The following is a 24,268-nucleotide window of genomic DNA, read 5'->3' as shown; positions in this document are numbered from 1 at the left end:
TTGGTAAGTACAAAATCATTTATTATATATTGCTCTATAATTAACTATATTTGGAATTAAACATTTTTGTTCTATTTATCTCAAAGTCATGATTATTCCTAACATTAATAGTATTAAACTTAATATGATATATCTTTTGTTAAAGTAGATTAGGAATTTATAATTTTAATATTTATAGAGGAGTTCGGATTTAAAATGTTATATTTTTTTAATAATGATCTCAAAGATCTGACTTTTGAAATGTTTGTTACTTTTTCTAAGTATCAATAAAACATGACATTAAATTTATATTGTGCCAAGGTTCATTTTTATATTTTACATAAACTACATCACCTAAAACAATTAATAGATAAAAGTTAGCTATATTATTTTGTTTAAAAAATATATCTCTGTCTCCGTTTTATTATTTAATTTCGTGGTTTGTTTTGATATTTTGTATTTTTGGGTTACTCCCCTAATCCATGCGGCTGTCCCATGATAAAACCTTCTATAAAACATTTTCCAAAAGTCCTTTTTTAGATTCAACTATTTAAATTACATTTAAGATTAAAATTTAGAACAAAAAATATATTTCACAATTAGAATTTGTTAATAAAATTTTAACTTTGGACTTCATTCCAAAACCAGAAAAGGCCATTTCAGAGTGGATTTTACCGCGGAAATGTTTTTGTTTAGAGATAAACGTTAGTTAGTTAGTTAGTTAGTTAGTTAGTTAGTTAATTAGTTAGTTAGTTAGTTAGTTAGTTAATTAGTTAGTTAGTTAGTTAGTTAGTTAGTTAGTTAGTTAGTTAGTTAGTTAGTAAGTAAGTAAGTAAGTAAGTAAGTAAGTAAGTAAGTAAGTTAGTACTATTTTAAGTACAAGCCTTAAGTAGAATAAAATGAAAACCAATTTTCTCGCCATTTTATTTTGTTCAATTTTGATACTAACATGTATTTTATTCACGGAAAGATGCTGCCAGTTGTTAAAAAAAGGCCAAGAGTTGACCGAAATAATATTATCGTCTGGGCGAACTTTTAATTGCATAAAAAAGCAGCGTCAAAATGATAGGATGAAGGTATTTTCCTGTTAAAAGACGCAAATCCCATCCCGCGAAAATAAATGAGTAGCCAACGGCACGCGGTGTTCCCAGGTGGTCTCCCTCCCAAGTACTGACCGCGCTCGACGCTGCTTAACTTCGGTGATCAGACGAGAACCGGTGTATTCAGCGTGATATGGCCGTTGCCGCTAGAGTGTAATTGATAGCGGTGGACAAGCCGCGACTAGCCAGGTCCTGGTAGGTTGGTGATCGCCGAGGGCCACCGGCTGCATGCGGCTCCAATAGAACGTTCTATACACTCTTTTTAGAAACGTTTACTGGGCGCCGATATTATCGTACAGACAACCAACGAGCAAGCCCTTTACCGCAGAAATTTCATCCCCCCCCCCCCCCCAAACCAGTTTTTTCATCACCCTCCCCGTAGACTGTAAGGTGATGGCGGTCGATTGGGAAGGCGCGTTTACGAATCTATAAAATTGGTGTGGTGTGCTTTCCCCCTTTGGAGTTCGGAGGAGGTGAAGGTTTGGCCGGTTTTTCGTCTTAGAGAAATATATTTATCTGGCAAACCCGTAAGAAATTGAGAGCAGTCAATTTTTATTAGTAGCGTAGTTGCTAGCCTAGGCTTCACATATTTCCGGCTTTGCTTTCCGCGCCTTTTTTCTTATTTTAAATGATTTTTGTAATAAATGTATGATGGCAAATAAGAAAAATTCTAGAAAATACTAGTCCCAAATCCACGTGTTTAAGATGAAACTTAGATCATGAAAATATCCTTAACCCCAAACATACTTCAACACCTAGGGTGCCTCCTACAACTCCTAAAAGGTACGTCTCTAAAATATTCATATAAAGACAGGACATAAGCCGAATTCTCTTAAACCAAAGAATAACAAAAGTTGTTAGTCCTGCTGAACCAGCTCTATAGTCTGTATGAAAAGTGACCGGTTATGGTCCACTTTTATAGAACGCTCTATTCGCTTATAATAAATTTTTCCTAAATGGTCATTTAAACGCGTTTGACGTTTCACGTAGAATCTAGTACACTTAATACGTTATTTATGGTCCTATAAACCACCATTTAGATTTTTTTTCCATACGGCCCGGTAAAGTGGCCCACTCTACTGTCTCTAGCCGATGACCCCAAAAGTGCCAGTCCGGGCCTGGCGGTGTACCTCTATTTCACGGATTCAAGATATCGTCTTCTCCTTTGTTCGCGCGATGGCTACAAACGTTGTCATCTCCCACCAGGACCAACATTCGGTGACGTAATTATGAAATATTTGAAATGCTCGAATTCTCTCTTTTTACTTTGTTAAACAGTGACGGCTCCTAGCGGGTTATCGCTTCTCGGCCTTTTGGCTAAGATCAAAGTGTAGTATCTGTTCTTATCAGCTTAATATCTGATACGGGTCCCATCGGGGCCCAAGATATTAAACTTATTTTTGGACGGCGGCGGAGTGGTCGGAGCTTGCTCCACCTCCGCCACGGGTCGGCCTGGTATTGCAGTAAATCCGGGATCGGCCCACTTCTCTCTTGAAATCAAAAATCAAACGCTCTTATAATGGCGCACTGCGCAACACAGTATTTCCGGGAAATGTTATTTGGCTGTCTTTATATATATTTCTTTATTATAATATATTGCCCCTCTGACGTCATAAGTGGTAAAATCCTTATTGTCGAATAGTTAATAATGAAGAATCGGAAAGATTCCAGTTTTTGAATTTTCTTTTACCTAGTTATACACTCTTTTTCGCGGTATTTTCACGGAGGATAGGAAGGGAGGCGAAGTAGGAGGGATGAATGGCGGCAAGATTGCGGCAGCTACGCTACGTCTAGCCGCCATTTTTCCGAAATTTTCCCGCCGCTAAGCTTCTTACAAGGATGCTGCCGCGTTCATCCCTCCTACTTCGCCTCCCTTCCTATCCTCCTTGGTATTTTCCTGGGCGCGTCCATGCTTGGTTTTCCCCCTTTCAGTCCTCTCCTCCATTATGGATACCCAAGGAGTGGATGCTAGACTCCCCGTTTAGGGCAGAGGCAATGGCCGACGAGCGGGAGGCAAGTAAGAGGGGTAAAATAAAGGCGCGAAAAGAGGTTGTTCTGTGTTATTCCTGTGGTTTTATTCGTAACCCAAGGTTCGTAAATCGTGCATGTTCTAAGTGGTTGGCTGAAGGAACCGGTTTTCATAACGTAAATTCGCGGGTTTCGGTATGGTGGGTAGAGACAGCGCGCCCCTCATTTTTAGGTCATTGGGTTCCAGCCAAGATGTTCCGCGTAAAGAGAAAACACGAAATAAGCCCCTCTCCATTTTTTCTCTCTTCCCGTCTTCCGTGGACAGTGAGTCGCCGCCGGGGGCCCGCCGCCCGCGGCAGCTACATTACCAAGATATAAAGTGGCAAGGCTTATTTTTGGTAAGTACAAAATCATTTATTATATATTGCTCTATAATTAACTATATTTGGAATTAAACATTTTTGTTCTATTTATCTCAAAGTCATGATTATTCCTAACATTAATAGTATTAAACTTAATATGATATATCTTTTGTTAAAGTAGATTAGGAATTTATAATTTTAATATTTATAGAGGAGTTCGGATTTAAAATGTTATATTTTTTTAATAATGATCTCAAAGATCTGACTTTTGAAATGTTTGTTACTTTTTCTAAGTATCAATAAAACATGACATTAAATTTATATTGTGCCAAGGTTCATTTTTATATTTTACATAAACTACATCACCTAAAACAATTAATAGATAAAAGTTAGCTATATTATTTTGTTTAAAAAATATATCTCTGTCTCCGTTTTATTATTTAATTTCGTGGTTTGTTTTGATATTTTGTATTTTTGGGTTACTCCCCTAATCCATGCGGCTGTCCCATGATAAAACCTTCTATAAAACATTTTCCAAAAGTCCTTTTTTAGATTCAACTATTTAAATTACATTTAAGATTAAAATTTAGAACAAAAAATATATTTCACAATTAGAATTTGTTAATAAAATTTTAACTTTGGACTTCATTCCAAAACCAGAAAAGGCCATTTCAGAGTGGATTTTACCGCGGAAATGTTTTTGTTTAGAGATAAACGTTAGTTAGTTAGTTAGTTAGTTAGTTAGTTAGTTAATTAGTTAGTTAGTTAGTTAGTTAGTTAATTAGTTAGTTAGTTAGTTAGTTAGTTAGTTAGTTAGTTAGTTAGTTAGTTAGTAAGTAAGTAAGTAAGTAAGTAAGTAAGTAAGTAAGTAAGTTAGTACTATTTTAAGTACAAGCCTTAAGTAGAATAAAATGAAAACCAATTTTCTCGCCATTTTATTTTGTTCAATTTTGATACTAACATGTATTTTATTCACGGAAAGATGCTGCCAGTTGTTAAAAAAAGGCCAAGAGTTGACCGAAATAATATTATCGTCTGGGCGAACTTTTAATTGCATAAAAAAGCAGCGTCAAAATGATAGGATGAAGGTATTTTCCTGTTAAAAGACGCAAATCCCATCCCGCGAAAATAAATGAGTAGCCAACGGCACGCGGTGTTCCCAGGTGGTCTCCCTCCCAAGTACTGACCGCGCTCGACGCTGCTTAACTTCGGTGATCAGACGAGAACCGGTGTATTCAGCGTGATATGGCCGTTGCCGCTAGAGTGTAATTGATAGCGGTGGACAAGCCGCGACTAGCCAGGTCCTGGTAGGTTGGTGATCGCCGAGGGCCACCGGCTGCATGCGGCTCCAATAGAACGTTCTATACACTCTTTTTAGAAACGTTTACTGGGCGCCGATATTATCGTACAGACAACCAACGAGCAAGCCCTTTACCGCAGAAATTTCATCCCCCCCCCCCCCCCCCAAACCAGTTTTTTCATCACCCTCCCCGTAGACTGTAAGGTGATGGCGGTCGATTGGGAAGGCGCGTTTACGAATCTATAAAATTGGTGTGGTGTGCTTTCCCCCTTTGGAGTTCGGAGGAGGTGAAGGTTTGGCCGGTTTTTCGTCTTAGAGAAATATATTTATCTGGCAAACCCGTAAGAAATTGAGAGCAGTCAATTTTTATTAGTAGCGTAGTTGCTAGCCTAGGCTTCACATATTTCCGGCTTTGCTTTCCGCGCCTTTTTTCTTATTTTAAATGATTTTTGTAATAAATGTATGATGGCAAATAAGAAAAATTCTAGAAAATACTAGTCCCAAATCCACGTGTTTAAGATGAAACTTAGATCATGAAAATATCCTTAACCCCAAACATACTTCAACACCTAGGGTGCCTCCTACAACTCCTAAAAGGTACGTCTCTAAAATATTCATATAAAGACAGGACATAAGCCGAATTCTCTTAAACCAAAGAATAACAAAAGTTGTTAGTCCTGCTGAACCAGCTCTATAGTCTGTATGAAAAGTGACCGGTTATGGTCCACTTTTATAGAACGCTCTATTCGCTTATAATAAATTTTTCCTAAATGGTCATTTAAACGCGTTTGACGTTTCACGTAGAATCTAGTACACTTAATACGTTATTTATGGTCCTATAAACCACCATTTAGATTTTTTTTCCATACGGCCCGGTAAAGTGGCCCACTCTACTGTCTCTAGCCGATGACCCCAAAAGTGCCAGTCCGGGCCTGGCGGTGTACCTCTATTTCACGGATTCAAGATATCGTCTTCTCCTTTGTTCGCGCGATGGCTACAAACGTTGTCATCTCCCACCAGGACCAACATTCGGTGACGTAATTATGAAATATTTGAAATGCTCGAATTCTCTCTTTTTACTTTGTTAAACAGTGACGGCTCCTAGCGGGTTATCGCTTCTCGGCCTTTTGGCTAAGATCAAAGTGTAGTATCTGTTCTTATCAGCTTAATATCTGATACGGGTCCCATCGGGGCCCAAGATATTAAACTTATTTTTGGACGGCGGCGGAGTGGTCGGAGCTTGCTCCACCTCCGCCACGGGTCGGCCTGGTATTGCAGTAAATCCGGGATCGGCCCACTTCTCTCTTGAAATCAAAAATCAAACGCTCTTATAATGGCGCACTGCGCAACACAGTATTTCCGGGAAATGTTATTTGGCTGTCTTTATATATATTTCTTTATTATAATATATTGCCCCTCTGACGTCATAAGTGGTAAAATCCTTATTGTCGAATAGTTAATAATGAAGAATCGGAAAGATTCCAGTTTTTGAATTTTCTTTTACCTAGTTATACACTCTTTTTCGCGGTATTTTCACGGAGGATAGGAAGGGAGGCGAAGTAGGAGGGATGAATGGCGGCAAGATTGCGGCAGCTACGCTACGTCTAGCCGCCATTTTTCCGAAATTTTCCCGCCGCTAAGCTTCTTACAAGGATGCTGCCGCGTTCATCCCTCCTACTTCGCCTCCCTTCCTATCCTCCTTGGTATTTTCCTGGGCGCGTCCATGCTTGGTTTTCCCCCTTTCAGTCCTCTCCTCCATTATGGATACCCAAGGAGTGGATGCTAGACTCCCCGTTTAGGGCAGAGGCAATGGCCGACGAGCGGGAGGCAAGTAAGAGGGGTAAAATAAAGGCGCGAAAAGAGGTTGTTCTGTGTTATTCCTGTGGTTTTATTCGTAACCCAAGGTTCGTAAATCGTGCATGTTCTAAGTGGTTGGCTGAAGGAACCGGTTTTCATAACGTAAATTCGCGGGTTTCGGTATGGTGGGTAGAGACAGCGCGCCCCTCATTTTTAGGTCATTGGGTTCCAGCCAAGATGTTCCGCGTAAAGAGAAAACACGAAATAAGCCCCTCTCCATTTTTTCTCTCTTCCCGTCTTCCGTGGACAGTGAGTCGCCGCCGGGGGCCCGCCGCCCGCGGCAGCTACATTACCAAGATATAAAGTGGCAAGGCTTATTTTTGGTAAGTACAAAATCATTTATTATATATTGCTCTATAATTAACTATATTTGGAATTAAACATTTTTGTTCTATTTATCTCAAAGTCATGATTATTCCTAACATTAATAGTATTAAACTTAATATGATATATCTTTTGTTAAAGTAGATTAGGAATTTATAATTTTAATATTTATAGAGGAGTTCGGATTTAAAATGTTATATTTTTTTAATAATGATCTCAAAGATCTGACTTTTGAAATGTTTGTTACTTTTTCTAAGTATCAATAAAACATGACATTAAATTTATATTGTGCCAAGGTTCATTTTTATATTTTACATAAACTACATCACCTAAAACAATTAATAGATAAAAGTTAGCTATATTATTTTGTTTAAAAAATATATCTCTGTCTCCGTTTTATTATTTAATTTCGTGGTTTGTTTTGATATTTTGTATTTTTGGGTTACTCCCCTAATCCATGCGGCTGTCCCATGATAAAACCTTCTATAAAACATTTTCCAAAAGTCCTTTTTTAGATTCAACTATTTAAATTACATTTAAGATTAAAATTTAGAACAAAAAATATATTTCACAATTAGAATTTGTTAATAAAATTTTAACTTTGGACTTCATTCCAAAACCAGAAAAGGCCATTTCAGAGTGGATTTTACCGCGGAAATGTTTTTGTTTAGAGATAAACGTTAGTTAGTTAGTTAGTTAGTTAGTTAGTTAGTTAATTAGTTAGTTAGTTAGTTAGTTAGTTAATTAGTTAGTTAGTTAGTTAGTTAGTTAGTTAGTTAGTTAGTTAGTTAGTTAGTAAGTAAGTAAGTAAGTAAGTAAGTAAGTAAGTAAGTAAGTTAGTACTATTTTAAGTACAAGCCTTAAGTAGAATAAAATGAAAACCAATTTTCTCGCCATTTTATTTTGTTCAATTTTGATACTAACATGTATTTTATTCACGGAAAGATGCTGCCAGTTGTTAAAAAAAGGCCAAGAGTTGACCGAAATAATATTATCGTCTGGGCGAACTTTTAATTGCATAAAAAAGCAGCGTCAAAATGATAGGATGAAGGTATTTTCCTGTTAAAAGACGCAAATCCCATCCCGCGAAAATAAATGAGTAGCCAACGGCACGCGGTGTTCCCAGGTGGTCTCCCTCCCAAGTACTGACCGCGCTCGACGCTGCTTAACTTCGGTGATCAGACGAGAACCGGTGTATTCAGCGTGATATGGCCGTTGCCGCTAGAGTGTAATTGATAGCGGTGGACAAGCCGCGACTAGCCAGGTCCTGGTAGGTTGGTGATCGCCGAGGGCCACCGGCTGCATGCGGCTCCAATAGAACGTTCTATACACTCTTTTTAGAAACGTTTACTGGGCGCCGATATTATCGTACAGACAACCAACGAGCAAGCCCTTTACCGCAGAAATTTCATCCCCCCCCCCCCCCAAACCAGTTTTTTCATCACCCTCCCCGTAGACTGTAAGGTGATGGCGGTCGATTGGGAAGGCGCGTTTACGAATCTATAAAATTGGTGTGGTGTGCTTTCCCCCTTTGGAGTTCGGAGGAGGTGAAGGTTTGGCCGGTTTTTCGTCTTAGAGAAATATATTTATCTGGCAAACCCGTAAGAAATTGAGAGCAGTCAATTTTTATTAGTAGCGTAGTTGCTAGCCTAGGCTTCACATATTTCCGGCTTTGCTTTCCGCGCCTTTTTTCTTATTTTAAATGATTTTTGTAATAAATGTATGATGGCAAATAAGAAAAATTCTAGAAAATACTAGTCCCAAATCCACGTGTTTAAGATGAAACTTAGATCATGAAAATATCCTTAACCCCAAACATACTTCAACACCTAGGGTGCCTCCTACAACTCCTAAAAGGTACGTCTCTAAAATATTCATATAAAGACAGGACATAAGCCGAATTCTCTTAAACCAAAGAATAACAAAAGTTGTTAGTCCTGCTGAACCAGCTCTATAGTCTGTATGAAAAGTGACCGGTTATGGTCCACTTTTATAGAACGCTCTATTCGCTTATAATAAATTTTTCCTAAATGGTCATTTAAACGCGTTTGACGTTTCACGTAGAATCTAGTACACTTAATACGTTATTTATGGTCCTATAAACCACCATTTAGATTTTTTTTCCATACGGCCCGGTAAAGTGGCCCACTCTACTGTCTCTAGCCGATGACCCCAAAAGTGCCAGTCCGGGCCTGGCGGTGTACCTCTATTTCACGGATTCAAGATATCGTCTTCTCCTTTGTTCGCGCGATGGCTACAAACGTTGTCATCTCCCACCAGGACCAACATTCGGTGACGTAATTATGAAATATTTGAAATGCTCGAATTCTCTCTTTTTACTTTGTTAAACAGTGACGGCTCCTAGCGGGTTATCGCTTCTCGGCCTTTTGGCTAAGATCAAAGTGTAGTATCTGTTCTTCAATAGTACTATACCGAGATCTTAGTCGGGGGGCGAGAAGTGTTTATACGCCTTTAAGGCGAGTTTGCCTGCCTTACCGCACGAGATGATCCTTTGCTGAGCCGTTCCGCTGCTGCTGTTCCTGAAAGAAAAAAAAAAAACCCACCTGCTACGTACCTGTTACTCACCTGAAGCTGTATCTCCTGTGATCCTGCTCCTGTGAAGTCTCGTCTCTCCGCTGATCCTCTCATAGCCAGCATGGCTATGGAGGTAAGGAAACGAACCGCTCGCTTAGACGTAAGCGGTAGCTTCTTGGAAGTCGCTCAAGCCTTCCTCGAGAAACTTGGACCAGACAGTGTCGAAACACTGCAACCTGTTGGTAATACATCCTTTTTATTAACTTTTACGACCCTTGCATTCCTGCAACAAGCTGTCTCTTATGGAGAATTAATGGTAAACAACAAGCCCTGCAAAATCACGAGTGTAGAAGACGACGGCATCTGGCTTACCATAAAGCAGTTGCCTTCTTGGATTCAATGGGATTCCATTCTGACAACCCTGCGTCAATACGGGGAGATTAAAGCTCATCGCCACGATGAATATAAAGAATTAAAAGGGATAAGGAATGGCGATCGTGTAGTGAAATTGAAAATGAAACTAACTGTTCCTAATGTGCTTTATTTTGGACGGAGCAGGGCCCTGGTATACTATACCGGGGTTGCCAAGAAATGCTTCTTTTGTGAGCAGGAGGGGCACGTTGCCTCCACCTGCGAAAAAAAGAAAAACCAGAGGGCAGAGAAGAAGGAAAACGAAGACCGCGTGTTACCCCAAGATCCGGAAACCACCGCAAGTTCCACACGTACTCCTTTGGAGGTGGTAATCGTTAGCGCTACCACCCGAGAAGAAGACTTAAAAGAAAGCTCACCACGCATACCCTCAATACTTACTCAAGCAGACGACTCCAAATCCTCTGAAGAAAGCTGGACTTTAACATCACCAGAACCATACAAGAGAAACGCAGAACCTCCAGTCCAAACAAGCCAATACGCCGACGCCTTGAAATCTCCACCACATCACGATGACCTAGAACCCGAAAGCGAACCCGAATCCATTGACTCCGACAACAACTCCAGACCCCGATTTGATCCATCAGAGTGGAATTATACCGATCCGTCACAACTACATTTACATCTATTGAGGAAAACCGAACTTCAAGCCCTTCTTGCAAAAATCAACTCCAGAGCACCCACACGTTCACCCATCCTAACCAAACGAGCAGAAGACCAAGCGGCACAAATCATCGAACTTTTAAAAAATTATCCAAAGAGACGACGTAGTAAAACTCCAGAAAAAGAAGTGAAAAAAGGCAAAAATATGTTTTAAATTTAATTTTTAAAATTTTTAGCATAGTTCTTTGCTCGATTTTTTAACCATGTTCCCTTTATCTTTTAACGATTGTTCGCGATAAATTAAAATAATTAACACGCGAACAAAAATGACAAAATTGTAAAAATGTAAAAAAACGAAGCTTTTAATAAACAATTAAAAGTATCTGTTCTTATCAGCTTAATATCTGATACGGGTCCCATCGGGGCCCAAGATATTAAACTTATTTTTGGACGGCGGCGGAGTGGTCGGAGCTTGCTCCACCTCCGCCACGGGTCGGCCTGGTATTGCAGTAAATCCGGGATCGGCCCACTTCTCTCTTGAAATCAAAAATCAAACGCTCTTATAATGGCGCACTGCGCAACACAGTATTTCCGGGAAATGTTATTTGGCTGTCTTTATATATATTTCTTTATTATAATATATTGCCCCTCTGACGTCATAAGTGGTAAAATCCTTATTGTCGAATAGTTAATAATGAAGAATCGGAAAGATTCCAGTTTTTGAATTTTCTTTTACCTAGTTATACACTCTTTTTCGCGGTATTTTCACGGAGGATAGGAAGGGAGGCGAAGTAGGAGGGATGAATGGCGGCAAGATTGCGGCAGCTACGCTACGTCTAGCCGCCATTTTTCCGAAATTTTCCCGCCGCTAAGCTTCTTACAAGGATGCTGCCGCGTTCATCCCTCCTACTTCGCCTCCCTTCCTATCCTCCTTGGTATTTTCCTGGGCGCGTCCATGCTTGGTTTTCCCCCTTTCAGTCCTCTCCTCCATTATGGATACCCAAGGAGTGGATGCTAGACTCCCCGTTTAGGGCAGAGGCAATGGCCGACGAGCGGGAGGCAAGTAAGAGGGGTAAAATAAAGGCGCGAAAAGAGGTTGTTCTGTGTTATTCCTGTGGTTTTATTCGTAACCCAAGGTTCGTAAATCGTGCATGTTCTAAGTGGTTGGCTGAAGGAACCGGTTTTCATAACGTAAATTCGCGGGTTTCGGTATGGTGGGTAGAGACAGCGCGCCCCTCATTTTTAGGTCATTGGGTTCCAGCCAAGATGTTCCGCGTAAAGAGAAAACACGAAATAAGCCCCTCTCCATTTTTTCTCTCTTCCCGTCTTCCGTGGACAGTGAGTCGCCGCCGGGGGCCCGCCGCCCGCGGCAGCTACATTACCAAGATATAAAGTGGCAAGGCTTATTTTTGGTAAGTACAAAATCATTTATTATATATTGCTCTATAATTAACTATATTTGGAATTAAACATTTTTGTTCTATTTATCTCAAAGTCATGATTATTCCTAACATTAATAGTATTAAACTTAATATGATATATCTTTTGTTAAAGTAGATTAGGAATTTATAATTTTAATATTTATAGAGGAGTTCGGATTTAAAATGTTATATTTTTTTAATAATGATCTCAAAGATCTGACTTTTGAAATGTTTGTTACTTTTTCTAAGTATCAATAAAACATGACATTAAATTTATATTGTGCCAAGGTTCATTTTTATATTTTACATAAACTACATCACCTAAAACAATTAATAGATAAAAGTTAGCTATATTATTTTGTTTAAAAAATATATCTCTGTCTCCGTTTTATTATTTAATTTCGTGGTTTGTTTTGATATTTTGTATTTTTGGGTTACTCCCCTAATCCATGCGGCTGTCCCATGATAAAACCTTCTATAAAACATTTTCCAAAAGTCCTTTTTTAGATTCAACTATTTAAATTACATTTAAGATTAAAATTTAGAACAAAAAATATATTTCACAATTAGAATTTGTTAATAAAATTTTAACTTTGGACTTCATTCCAAAACCAGAAAAGGCCATTTCAGAGTGGATTTTACCGCGGAAATGTTTTTGTTTAGAGATAAACGTTAGTTAGTTAGTTAGTTAGTTAGTTAGTTAGTTAATTAGTTAGTTAGTTAGTTAGTTAGTTAATTAGTTAGTTAGTTAGTTAGTTAGTTAGTTAGTTAGTTAGTTAGTTAGTTAGTAAGTAAGTAAGTAAGTAAGTAAGTAAGTAAGTAAGTAAGTTAGTACTATTTTAAGTACAAGCCTTAAGTAGAATAAAATGAAAACCAATTTTCTCGCCATTTTATTTTGTTCAATTTTGATACTAACATGTATTTTATTCACGGAAAGATGCTGCCAGTTGTTAAAAAAAGGCCAAGAGTTGACCGAAATAATATTATCGTCTGGGCGAACTTTTAATTGCATAAAAAAGCAGCGTCAAAATGATAGGATGAAGGTATTTTCCTGTTAAAAGACGCAAATCCCATCCCGCGAAAATAAATGAGTAGCCAACGGCACGCGGTGTTCCCAGGTGGTCTCCCTCCCAAGTACTGACCGCGCTCGACGCTGCTTAACTTCGGTGATCAGACGAGAACCGGTGTATTCAGCGTGATATGGCCGTTGCCGCTAGAGTGTAATTGATAGCGGTGGACAAGCCGCGACTAGCCAGGTCCTGGTAGGTTGGTGATCGCCGAGGGCCACCGGCTGCATGCGGCTCCAATAGAACGTTCTATACACTCTTTTTAGAAACGTTTACTGGGCGCCGATATTATCGTACAGACAACCAACGAGCAAGCCCTTTACCGCAGAAATTTCATCCCCCCCCCCCCCCCCAAACCAGTTTTTTCATCACCCTCCCCGTAGACTGTAAGGTGATGGCGGTCGATTGGGAAGGCGCGTTTACGAATCTATAAAATTGGTGTGGTGTGCTTTCCCCCTTTGGAGTTCGGAGGAGGTGAAGGTTTGGCCGGTTTTTCGTCTTAGAGAAATATATTTATCTGGCAAACCCGTAAGAAATTGAGAGCAGTCAATTTTTATTAGTAGCGTAGTTGCTAGCCTAGGCTTCACATATTTCCGGCTTTGCTTTCCGCGCCTTTTTTCTTATTTTAAATGATTTTTGTAATAAATGTATGATGGCAAATAAGAAAAATTCTAGAAAATACTAGTCCCAAATCCACGTGTTTAAGATGAAACTTAGATCATGAAAATATCCTTAACCCCAAACATACTTCAACACCTAGGGTGCCTCCTACAACTCCTAAAAGGTACGTCTCTAAAATATTCATATAAAGACAGGACATAAGCCGAATTCTCTTAAACCAAAGAATAACAAAAGTTGTTAGTCCTGCTGAACCAGCTCTATAGTCTGTATGAAAAGTGACCGGTTATGGTCCACTTTTATAGAACGCTCTATTCGCTTATAATAAATTTTTCCTAAATGGTCATTTAAACGCGTTTGACGTTTCACGTAGAATCTAGTACACTTAATACGTTATTTATGGTCCTATAAACCACCATTTAGATTTTTTTTCCATACGGCCCGGTAAAGTGGCCCACTCTACTGTCTCTAGCCGATGACCCCAAAAGTGCCAGTCCGGGCCTGGCGGTGTACCTCTATTTCACGGATTCAAGATATCGTCTTCTCCTTTGTTCGCGCGATGGCTACAAACGTTGTCATCTCCCACCAGGACCAACATTCGGTGACGTAATTATGAAATATTTGAAATGCTCGAATTCTCTCTTTTTACTTTGTTAAACAGTGACGGCTCCTAGCGGGTTATCGCTTCTCGGCCTTTTGGCTAAGATCAAAGTGTAGTATCTGTTTCCTATATCAGTTCTATACCGCGATCTTAGTCTAAGCCGAGAAGTGTTTATACGCCTTTAAGGCGAGTTATACGTGCCTGCTCGTCTACCTGCCAAGCTGATTCGGCATTCTACACCGACCCAGTTCCTGTGCCAGTTGAAGTTCCTGTTCCTGCTCCTGCGTTCCAGTCGCTGTTTGGCTCATCCCAGCGGTTCCTGAGTATCCGGTTTCCGCTTCGGCGGTCACCACCATCGTCGCCATGCCTACCGTGTCGTCGCTGCCGTGTAAACCACAGTCCGAGCCTTCGTCCTCCAAGAAGGCCACGGCAAGAATCAAGTTCGACGGGGTCAATGTAGAAGATTTGGCTGTAGCTCTTTTCGACTGCATTGGCCCCAAGAGTATCACCGTCTTCCAGATGATTGGAAAAGCGGAATGCCAGATCACCTTTAAAGATGCTTTCTGCTATCAGAAGGCTGTGGATGCCGGCATTATTGTCGGTGACAAGCACCTCAACATCGTTGGAGTCGCCGATCCGGTTACGCAGATAACAATCAAGGATGCTCCCAGCTGGTGGGAGCTACCCTTTCTGAAATCTGCCTTAAAGAATTATTGTGAGGTACTCTCAGAAACATGGGAAACATTTCAAAAAGGCCCGTTAAAAGACGTCCGCAATGGAAATCGGCGGCTAGAAGTAAAGATCAAGAGTCCAATCCCGAACCTGATGACCATCAGCGGGCATCGCATCCAACTTGTCTATCAAGGTGTCCAGCGAATGTGTTTTTACTGCCGTAAAGACAGTCATCAGGTTCGGGATTGCCCGAAGAAGAAAAAGAAAAAGGCGCAATCATCTCCAGAAGATTCGGACATCCAAGGGCATATTCCAGCCCCCGAAGACACTGGCAACTTACGAAACTCGACCCCAGCACCACTGGCAGAACGGGAAACCGCTACCGATGCTGCTGACCATCAAGAACAGATGGACGAATCTATACCAGAAGTAGGGTGTTTTGAGGGGGGTGAAGATGGCTGGAGTCTCTCTTCGCCAAAGTCTTCCCTTAAAGCATCTGAATTGCCAAAAATGTCTAACGGCTACGCAAACGCTGTGAAGACTCCGCCACAGCGCACACCCGTTCCAGAGTCATCTCCCAACTCGAAACACCCAGTATACGAGAGTCCGATCTACGAACGAGATTGGCAGTTTGCAGAAATGACCGATTGCGAAATAGAGAACTTTTGCCAGCGTGCAGGAAACTTTGTCACGGAGTCACCTGAGCTACTCAGATGGCGTGAAGAATTCTTAACTGAGGCACGTCAAACTTTGCAGACTCGCAGGAAACGAGTACAGACTTCCCCATCAGGAACATTTACCAAAAAAGGGAAAAAATAGGCCCTTATGGTGATATGTAAATATGTTTTTAAATTACTTTCTTAGTTTTAAATACGCTTTTATTGTAAATTTTAACTTTACAATTTTAAAAGTTATTTTTATATATATTTTAAAAGATTATTGTATGCTTAATATGAATAACTCACCTGATACGTACCGCGGAACCTGTTTACCCTGTAAAAGAAAATTTAAAAATTATTTAGAACCTATTGTTAAAAAAAAAAAATAAACTTACCTGATATACTTACCTTGAAAACTGTAGAACCTGAAAAAACAAAAAGAAAAAATTAGAATTGTATGCTTAAATTTAAATTAATTTATAGGATACTAATACCTGAAGTAAATTATATTAACTTACCTTCACTCGACATGTAGATAACTGTAAATAGTATTGTAAATTATCGCGTCTAATTTTATTTTTGGAACGACAAGTATTTTTACGCTCGTTTAGCGCTTTGACTGATGTATGCAACAATCCATTTTTTTGTTTAATACAGTGTTCGCGATAATTTAAATTTTTTAATAACGCGGACACTTGTAACCTTGACAACGAATTTTAAATAAACAAATTCAGTATCTGTTCTTATCAGCTTAATATCTGATACGGGTCCCATCGGGGCCCAAGATATTAAACTTATTTTTGGACGGCGGCGGAGTGGTCGGAGCTTGCTCCACCTCCGCCACGGGTCGGCCTGGTATTGCAGTAAATCCGGGATCGGCCCACTTCTCTCTTGAAATCAAAAATCAAACGCTCTTATAATGGCGCACTGCGCAACACAGTATTTCCGGGAAATGTTATTTGGCTGTCTTTATATATATTTCTTTATTATAATATATTGCCCCTCTGACGTCATAAGTGGTAAAATCCTTATTGTCGAATAGTTAATAATGAAGAATCGGAAAGATTCCAGTTTTTGAATTTTCTTTTACCTAGTTATACACTCTTTTTCGCGGTATTTTCACGGAGGATAGGAAGGGAGGCGAAGTAGGAGGGATGAATGGCGGCAAGATTGCGGCAGCTACGCTACGTCTAGCCGCCATTTTTCCGAAATTTTCCCGCCGCTAAGCTTCTTACAAGGATGCTGCCGCGTTCATCCCTCCTACTTCGCCTCCCTTCCTATCCTCCTTGGTATTTTCCTGGGCGCGTCCATGCTTGGTTTTCCCCCTTTCAGTCCTCTCCTCCATTATGGATACCCAAGGAGTGGATGCTAGACTCCCCGTTTAGGGCAGAGGCAATGGCCGACGAGCGGGAGGCAAGTAAGAGGGGTAAAATAAAGGCGCGAAAAGAGGTTGTTCTGTGTTATTCCTGTGGTTTTATTCGTAACCCAAGGTTCGTAAATCGTGCATGTTCTAAGTGGTTGGCTGAAGGAACCGGTTTTCATAACGTAAATTCGCGGGTTTCGGTATGGTGGGTAGAGACAGCGCGCCCCTCATTTTTAGGTCATTGGGTTCCAGCCAAGATGTTCCGCGTAAAGAGAAAACACGAAATAAGCCCCTCTCCATTTTTTCTCTCTTCCCGTCTTCCGTGGACAGTGAGTCGCCGCCGGGGGCCCGCCGCCCGCGGCAGCTACATTACCAAGATATAAAGTGGCAAGGCTTATTTTTGGTAAGTACAAAATCATTTATTATATATTGCTCTATAATTAACTATATTTGGAATTAAACATTTTTGTTCTATTTATCTCAAAGTCATGATTATTCCTAACATTAATAGTATTAAACTTAATATGATATATCTTTTGTTAAAGTAGATTAGGAATTTATAATTTTAATATTTATAGAGGAGTTCGGATTTAAAATGTTATATTTTTTTAATAATGATCTCAAAGATCTGACTTTTGAAATGTTTGTTACTTTTTCTAAGTATCAATAAAACATGACATTAAATTTATATTGTGCCAAGGTTCATTTTTATATTTTACATAAACTACATCACCTAAAACAATTAATAGATAAAAGTTAGCTATATTATTTTGTTTAAAAAATATATCTCTGTCTCCGTTTTATTATTTAATTTCGTGGTTTGTTTTGATATTTTGTATTTTTGGGTTACTCCCCTAATCCATGCGGCTGTCCCATGATAAAACCTTCTATAAAACATTTTCCAAAAGTCCTTTTTTAGATTCAACTATTTAAATTACATTTAAGATTAAAATTTAGAACAAAAAATATATTTCACAATTAGAATTTGTTAATAAAATTTTAACTTTGGACTTCATTCCAAAACCAGAAAAGGCCATTTCAGAGTGGATTTTACCGCGGAAATGTTTTTGTTTAGAGATAAACGTTAGTTAGTTAGTTAGTTAGTTAGTTAGTTAGTTAATTAGTTAGTTAGTTAGTTAGTTAGTTAATTAGTTAGTTAGTTAGTTAGTTAGTTAGTTAGTTAGTTAGTTAGTTAGTTAGTAAGTAAGTAAGTAAGTAAGTAAGTAAGTAAGTAAGTAAGTTAGTACTATTTTAAGTACAAGCCTTAAGTAGAATAAAATGAAAACCAATTTTCTCGCCATTTTATTTTGTTCAATTTTGATACTAACATGTATTTTATTCACGGAAAGATGCTGCCAGTTGTTAAAAAAAGGCCAAGAGTTGACCGAAATAATATTATCGTCTGGGCGAACTTTTAATTGCATAAAAAAGCAGCGTCAAAATGATAGGATGAAGGTATTTTCCTGTTAAAAGACGCAAATCCCATCCCGCGAAAATAAATGAGTAGCCAACGGCACGCGGTGTTCCCAGGTGGTCTCCCTCCCAAGTACTGACCGCGCTCGACGCTGCTTAACTTCGGTGATCAGACGAGAACCGGTGTATTCAGCGTGATATGGCCGTTGCCGCTAGAGTGTAATTGATAGCGGTGGACAAGCCGCGACTAGCCAGGTCCTGGTAGGTTGGTGATCGCCGAGGGCCACCGGCTGCATGCGGCTCCAATAGAACGTTCTATACACTCTTTTTAGAAACGTTTACTGGGCGCCGATATTATCGTACAGACAACCAACGAGCAAGCCCTTTACCGCAGAAATTTCATCCCCCCCCCCCCCCAAACCAGTTTTTTCATCACCCTCCCCGTAGACTGTAAGGTGATGGCGGTCGATTGGGAAGGCGCGTTTACGAATCTATAAAATTGGTGTGGTGTGCTTTCCCCCTTTGGAGTTCGGAGGAGGTGAAGGTTTGGCCGGTTTTTCGTCTTAGAGAAATATATTTATCTGGCAAACCCGTAAGAAATTGAGAGCAGTCAATTTTTATTAGTAGCGTAGTTGCTAGCCTAGGCTTCACATATTTCCGGCTTTGCTTTCCGCGCCTTTTTTCTTATTTTAAATGATTTTTGTAATAAATGTATGATGGCAAATAAGAAAAATTCTAGAAAATACTAGTCCCAAATCCACGTGTTTAAGATGAAACTTAGATCATGAAAATATCCTTAACCCCAAACATACTTCAACACCTAGGGTGCCTCCTACAACTCCTAAAAGGTACGTCTCTAAAATATTCATATAAAGACAGGACATAAGCCGAATTCTCTTAAACCAAAGAATAACAAAAGTTGTTAGTCCTGCTGAACCAGCTCTATAGTCTGTATGAAAAGTGACCGGTTATGGTCCACTTTTATAGAACGCTCTATTCGCTTATAATAAATTTTTCCTAAATGGTCATTTAAACGCGTTTGACGTTTCACGTAGAATCTAGTACACTTAATACGTTATTTATGGTCCTATAAACCACCATTTAGATTTTTTTTCCATACGGCCCGGTAAAGTGGCCCACTCTACTGTCTCTAGCCGATGACCCCAAAAGTGCCAGTCCGGGCCTGGCGGTGTACCTCTATTTCACGGATTCAAGATATCGTCTTCTCCTTTGTTCGCGCGATGGCTACAAACGTTGTCATCTCCCACCAGGACCAACATTCGGTGACGTAATTATGAAATATTTGAAATGCTCGAATTCTCTCTTTTTACTTTGTTAAACAGTGACGGCTCCTAGCGGGTTATCGCTTCTCGGCCTTTTGGCTAAGATCAAAGTGTAGTATCTGTTCTTATCAGCTTAATATCTGATACGGGTCCCATCGGGGCCCAAGATATTAAACTTATTTTTGGACGGCGGCGGAGTGGTCGGAGCTTGCTCCACCTCCGCCACGGGTCGGCCTGGTATTGCAGTAAATCCGGGATCGGCCCACTTCTCTCTTGAAATCAAAAATCAAACGCTCTTATAATGGCGCACTGCGCAACACAGTATTTCCGGGAAATGTTATTTGGCTGTCTTTATATATATTTCTTTATTATAATATATTGCCCCTCTGACGTCATAAGTGGTAAAATCCTTATTGTCGAATAGTTAATAATGAAGAATCGGAAAGATTCCAGTTTTTGAATTTTCTTTTACCTAGTTATACACTCTTTTTCGCGGTATTTTCACGGAGGATAGGAAGGGAGGCGAAGTAGGAGGGATGAATGGCGGCAAGATTGCGGCAGCTACGCTACGTCTAGCCGCCATTTTTCCGAAATTTTCCCGCCGCTAAGCTTCTTACAAGGATGCTGCCGCGTTCATCCCTCCTACTTCGCCTCCCTTCCTATCCTCCTTGGTATTTTCCTGGGCGCGTCCATGCTTGGTTTTCCCCCTTTCAGTCCTCTCCTCCATTATGGATACCCAAGGAGTGGATGCTAGACTCCCCGTTTAGGGCAGAGGCAATGGCCGACGAGCGGGAGGCAAGTAAGAGGGGTAAAATAAAGGCGCGAAAAGAGGTTGTTCTGTGTTATTCCTGTGGTTTTATTCGTAACCCAAGGTTCGTAAATCGTGCATGTTCTAAGTGGTTGGCTGAAGGAACCGGTTTTCATAACGTAAATTCGCGGGTTTCGGTATGGTGGGTAGAGACAGCGCGCCCCTCATTTTTAGGTCATTGGGTTCCAGCCAAGATGTTCCGCGTAAAGAGAAAACACGAAATAAGCCCCTCTCCATTTTTTCTCTCTTCCCGTCTTCCGTGGACAGTGAGTCGCCGCCGGGGGCCCGCCGCCCGCGGCAGCTACATTACCAAGATATAAAGTGGCAAGGCTTATTTTTGGTAAGTACAAAATCATTTATTATATATTGCTCTATAATTAACTATATTTGGAATTAAACATTTTTGTTCTATTTATCTCAAAGTCATGATTATTCCTAACATTAATAGTATTAAACTTAATATGATATATCTTTTGTTAAAGTAGATTAGGAATTTATAATTTTAATATTTATAGAGGAGTTCGGATTTAAAATGTTATATTTTTTTAATAATGATCTCAAAGATCTGACTTTTGAAATGTTTGTTACTTTTTCTAAGTATCAATAAAACATGACATTAAATTTATATTGTGCCAAGGTTCATTTTTATATTTTACATAAACTACATCACCTAAAACAATTAATAGATAAAAGTTAGCTATATTATTTTGTTTAAAAAATATATCTCTGTCTCCGTTTTATTATTTAATTTCGTGGTTTGTTTTGATATTTTGTATTTTTGGGTTACTCCCCTAATCCATGCGGCTGTCCCATGATAAAACCTTCTATAAAACATTTTCCAAAAGTCCTTTTTTAGATTCAACTATTTAAATTACATTTAAGATTAAAATTTAGAACAAAAAATATATTTCACAATTAGAATTTGTTAATAAAATTTTAACTTTGGACTTCATTCCAAAACCAGAAAAGGCCATTTCAGAGTGGATTTTACCGCGGAAATGTTTTTGTTTAGAGATAAACGTTAGTTAGTTAGTTAGTTAGTTAGTTAGTTAGTTAATTAGTTAGTTAGTTAGTTAGTTAGTTAATTAGTTAGTTAGTTAGTTAGTTAGTTAGTTAGTTAGTTAGTTAGTTAGTTAGTAAGTAAGTAAGTAAGTAAGTAAGTAAGTAAGTAAGTAAGTTAGTACTATTTTAAGTACAAGCCTTAAGTAGAATAAAATGAAAACCAATTTTCTCGCCATTTTATTTTGTTCAATTTTGATACTAACATGTATTTTATTCACGGAAAGATGCTGCCAGTTGTTAAAAAAAGGCCAAGAGTTGACCGAAATAATATTATCGTCTGGGCGAACTTTTAATTGCATAAAAAAGCAGCGTCAAAATGATAGGATGAAGGTATTTTCCTGTTAAAAGACGCAAATCCCATCCCGCGAAAATAAATGAGTAGCCAACGGCACGCGGTGTTCCCAGGTGGTCTCCCTCCCAAGTACTGACCGCGCTCGACGCTGCTTAACTTCGGTGATCAGACGAGAACCGGTGTATTCAGCGTGATATGGCCGTTGCCGCTAGAGTGTAATTGATAGCGGTGGACAAGCCGCGACTAGCCAGGTCCTGGTAGGTTGGTGATCGCCGAGGGCCACCGGCTGCATGCGGCTCCAATAGAACGTTCTATACACTCTTTTTAGAAACGTTTACTGGGCGCCGATATTATCGTACAGACAACCAACGAGCAAGCCCTTTACCGCAGAAATTTCATCCCCCCCCCCCCCCCCAAACCAGTTTTTTCATCACCCTCCCCGTAGACTGTAAGGTGATGGCGGTCGATTGGGAAGGCGCGTTTACGAATCTATAAAATTGGTGTGGTGTGCTTTCCCCCTTTGGAGTTCGGAGGAGGTGAAGGTTTGGCCGGTTTTTCGTCTTAGAGAAATATATTTATCTGGCAAACCCGTAAGAAATTGAGAGCAGTCAATTTTTATTAGTAGCGTAGTTGCTAGCCTAGGCTTCACATATTTCCGGCTTTGCTTTCCGCGCCTTTTTTCTTATTTTAAATGATTTTTGTAATAAATGTATGATGGCAAATAAGAAAAATTCTAGAAAATACTAGTCCCAAATCCACGTGTTTAAGATGAAACTTAGATCATGAAAATATCCTTAACCCCAAACATACTTCAACACCTAGGGTGCCTCCTACAACTCCTAAAAGGTACGTCTCTAAAATATTCATATAAAGACAGGACATAAGCCGAATTCTCTTAAACCAAAGAATAACAAAAGTTGTTAGTCCTGCTGAACCAGCTCTATAGTCTGTATGAAAAGTGACCGGTTATGGTCCACTTTTATAGAACGCTCTATTCGCTTATAATAAATTTTTCCTAAATGGTCATTTAAACGCGTTTGACGTTTCACGTAGAATCTAGTACACTTAATACGTTATTTATGGTCCTATAAACCACCATTTAGATTTTTTTTCCATACGGCCCGGTAAAGTGGCCCACTCTACTGTCTCTAGCCGATGACCCCAAAAGTGCCAGTCCGGGCCTGGCGGTGTACCTCTATTTCACGGATTCAAGATATCGTCTTCTCCTTTGTTCGCGCGATGGCTACAAACGTTGTCATCTCCCACCAGGACCAACATTCGGTGACGTAATTATGAAATATTTGAAATGCTCGAATTCTCTCTTTTTACTTTGTTAAACAGTGACGGCTCCTAGCGGGTTATCGCTTCTCGGCCTTTTGGCTAAGATCAAAGTGTAGTATCTGTTCTTATCAGCTTAATATCTGATACGGGTCCCATCGGGGCCCAAGATATTAAACTTATTTTTGGACGGCGGCGGAGTGGTCGGAGCTTGCTCCACCTCCGCCACGGGTCGGCCTGGTATTGCAGTAAATCCGGGATCGGCCCACTTCTCTCTTGAAATCAAAAATCAAACGCTCTTATAATGGCGCACTGCGCAACACAGTATTTCCGGGAAATGTTATTTGGCTGTCTTTATATATATTTCTTTATTATAATATATTGCCCCTCTGACGTCATAAGTGGTAAAATCCTTATTGTCGAATAGTTAATAATGAAGAATCGGAAAGATTCCAGTTTTTGAATTTTCTTTTACCTAGTTATACACTCTTTTTCGCGGTATTTTCACGGAGGATAGGAAGGGAGGCGAAGTAGGAGGGATGAATGGCGGCAAGATTGCGGCAGCTACGCTACGTCTAGCCGCCATTTTTCCGAAATTTTCCCGCCGCTAAGCTTCTTACAAGGATGCTGCCGCGTTCATCCCTCCTACTTCGCCTCCCTTCCTATCCTCCTTGGTATTTTCCTGGGCGCGTCCATGCTTGGTTTTCCCCCTTTCAGTCCTCTCCTCCATTATGGATACCCAAGGAGTGGATGCTAGACTCCCCGTTTAGGGCAGAGGCAATGGCCGACGAGCGGGAGGCAAGTAAGAGGGGTAAAATAAAGGCGCGAAAAGAGGTTGTTCTGTGTTATTCCTGTGGTTTTATTCGTAACCCAAGGTTCGTAAATCGTGCATGTTCTAAGTGGTTGGCTGAAGGAACCGGTTTTCATAACGTAAATTCGCGGGTTTCGGTATGGTGGGTAGAGACAGCGCGCCCCTCATTTTTAGGTCATTGGGTTCCAGCCAAGATGTTCCGCGTAAAGAGAAAACACGAAATAAGCCCCTCTCCATTTTTTCTCTCTTCCCGTCTTCCGTGGACAGTGAGTCGCCGCCGGGGGCCCGCCGCCCGCGGCAGCTACATTACCAAGATATAAAGTGGCAAGGCTTATTTTTGGTAAGTACAAAATCATTTATTATATATTGCTCTATAATTAACTATATTTGGAATTAAACATTTTTGTTCTATTTATCTCAAAGTCATGATTATTCCTAACATTAATAGTATTAAACTTAATAT

At 39.8% G+C, this 24,268-nt stretch overlaps 11 non-coding genes and 3 pseudogenes across 11 annotated transcripts; 8 read left to right on the top strand and 6 right to left on the bottom strand.

Moving 5' to 3' along the window:
- Window positions 1-1,105: 1,105 nt before the first annotated feature.
- Window positions 1,106-1,224, bottom strand: LOC149938654 (5S ribosomal RNA). Its single transcript, XR_016482106.1, has one exon. It is a non-coding gene; the product is annotated as a 5S ribosomal RNA (ribosomal RNA).
- A 1,152-nt stretch (window positions 1,225-2,376) lies between these two features.
- Window positions 2,377-2,568, top strand: LOC149938653 (U2 spliceosomal RNA). The gene has a single exon (XR_016481519.1). It is a non-coding gene; the product is annotated as a U2 spliceosomal RNA (small nuclear RNA).
- A 1,979-nt stretch (window positions 2,569-4,547) lies between these two features.
- Window positions 4,548-4,666, bottom strand: LOC149938652 (5S ribosomal RNA). Its single transcript, XR_016482105.1, has one exon. It is a non-coding gene; the product is annotated as a 5S ribosomal RNA (ribosomal RNA).
- A 1,154-nt stretch (window positions 4,667-5,820) lies between these two features.
- LOC149938651 (U2 spliceosomal RNA) lies at window positions 5,821-6,012 on the top strand. Its single transcript, XR_016481518.1, has one exon. It is a non-coding gene; the product is annotated as a U2 spliceosomal RNA (small nuclear RNA).
- A 1,979-nt stretch (window positions 6,013-7,991) lies between these two features.
- LOC149938650 (5S ribosomal RNA) lies at window positions 7,992-8,110 on the bottom strand. The gene has a single exon (XR_016482104.1). It is a non-coding gene; the product is annotated as a 5S ribosomal RNA (ribosomal RNA).
- A 1,151-nt stretch (window positions 8,111-9,261) lies between these two features.
- Window positions 9,262-9,391, top strand: LOC149938649 (U2 spliceosomal RNA; annotated as a pseudogene).
- A 1,421-nt stretch (window positions 9,392-10,812) lies between these two features.
- LOC149938648 (U2 spliceosomal RNA) lies at window positions 10,813-10,992 on the top strand (annotated as a pseudogene).
- A 1,979-nt stretch (window positions 10,993-12,971) lies between these two features.
- On the bottom strand, window positions 12,972-13,090 carry LOC149938647 (5S ribosomal RNA). The gene has a single exon (XR_016482103.1). It is a non-coding gene; the product is annotated as a 5S ribosomal RNA (ribosomal RNA).
- Window positions 13,091-14,243: 1,153 nt separating this feature from the next.
- On the top strand, window positions 14,244-14,402 carry LOC149938646 (U2 spliceosomal RNA; annotated as a pseudogene).
- A 1,791-nt stretch (window positions 14,403-16,193) lies between these two features.
- Window positions 16,194-16,384, top strand: LOC149938645 (U2 spliceosomal RNA). Its single transcript, XR_016481705.1, has one exon. It is a non-coding gene; the product is annotated as a U2 spliceosomal RNA (small nuclear RNA).
- A 1,979-nt stretch (window positions 16,385-18,363) lies between these two features.
- Window positions 18,364-18,482, bottom strand: LOC149938644 (5S ribosomal RNA). Its single transcript, XR_016482102.1, has one exon. It is a non-coding gene; the product is annotated as a 5S ribosomal RNA (ribosomal RNA).
- Window positions 18,483-19,633: 1,151 nt separating this feature from the next.
- On the top strand, window positions 19,634-19,825 carry LOC149938643 (U2 spliceosomal RNA). The gene has a single exon (XR_016481517.1). It is a non-coding gene; the product is annotated as a U2 spliceosomal RNA (small nuclear RNA).
- A 1,979-nt stretch (window positions 19,826-21,804) lies between these two features.
- LOC149938642 (5S ribosomal RNA) lies at window positions 21,805-21,923 on the bottom strand. The gene has a single exon (XR_016482101.1). It is a non-coding gene; the product is annotated as a 5S ribosomal RNA (ribosomal RNA).
- Window positions 21,924-23,076: 1,153 nt separating this feature from the next.
- LOC149938641 (U2 spliceosomal RNA) lies at window positions 23,077-23,268 on the top strand. Its single transcript, XR_016481516.1, has one exon. It is a non-coding gene; the product is annotated as a U2 spliceosomal RNA (small nuclear RNA).
- Window positions 23,269-24,268: the final 1,000 nt, after the last annotated feature.

The sequence above is a fragment of the Leiobunum rupestre genome, chromosome 6, assembly GCF_980474605.1.
Source record: "Leiobunum rupestre chromosome 6, qqLeiRupe1.1.hap1, whole genome shotgun sequence".
NCBI classification, from domain to species: domain Eukaryota; kingdom Metazoa; phylum Arthropoda; class Arachnida; order Opiliones; family Sclerosomatidae; genus Leiobunum; species Leiobunum rupestre.
This window is presented reverse-complemented; position numbering and strand designations above follow the sequence as displayed.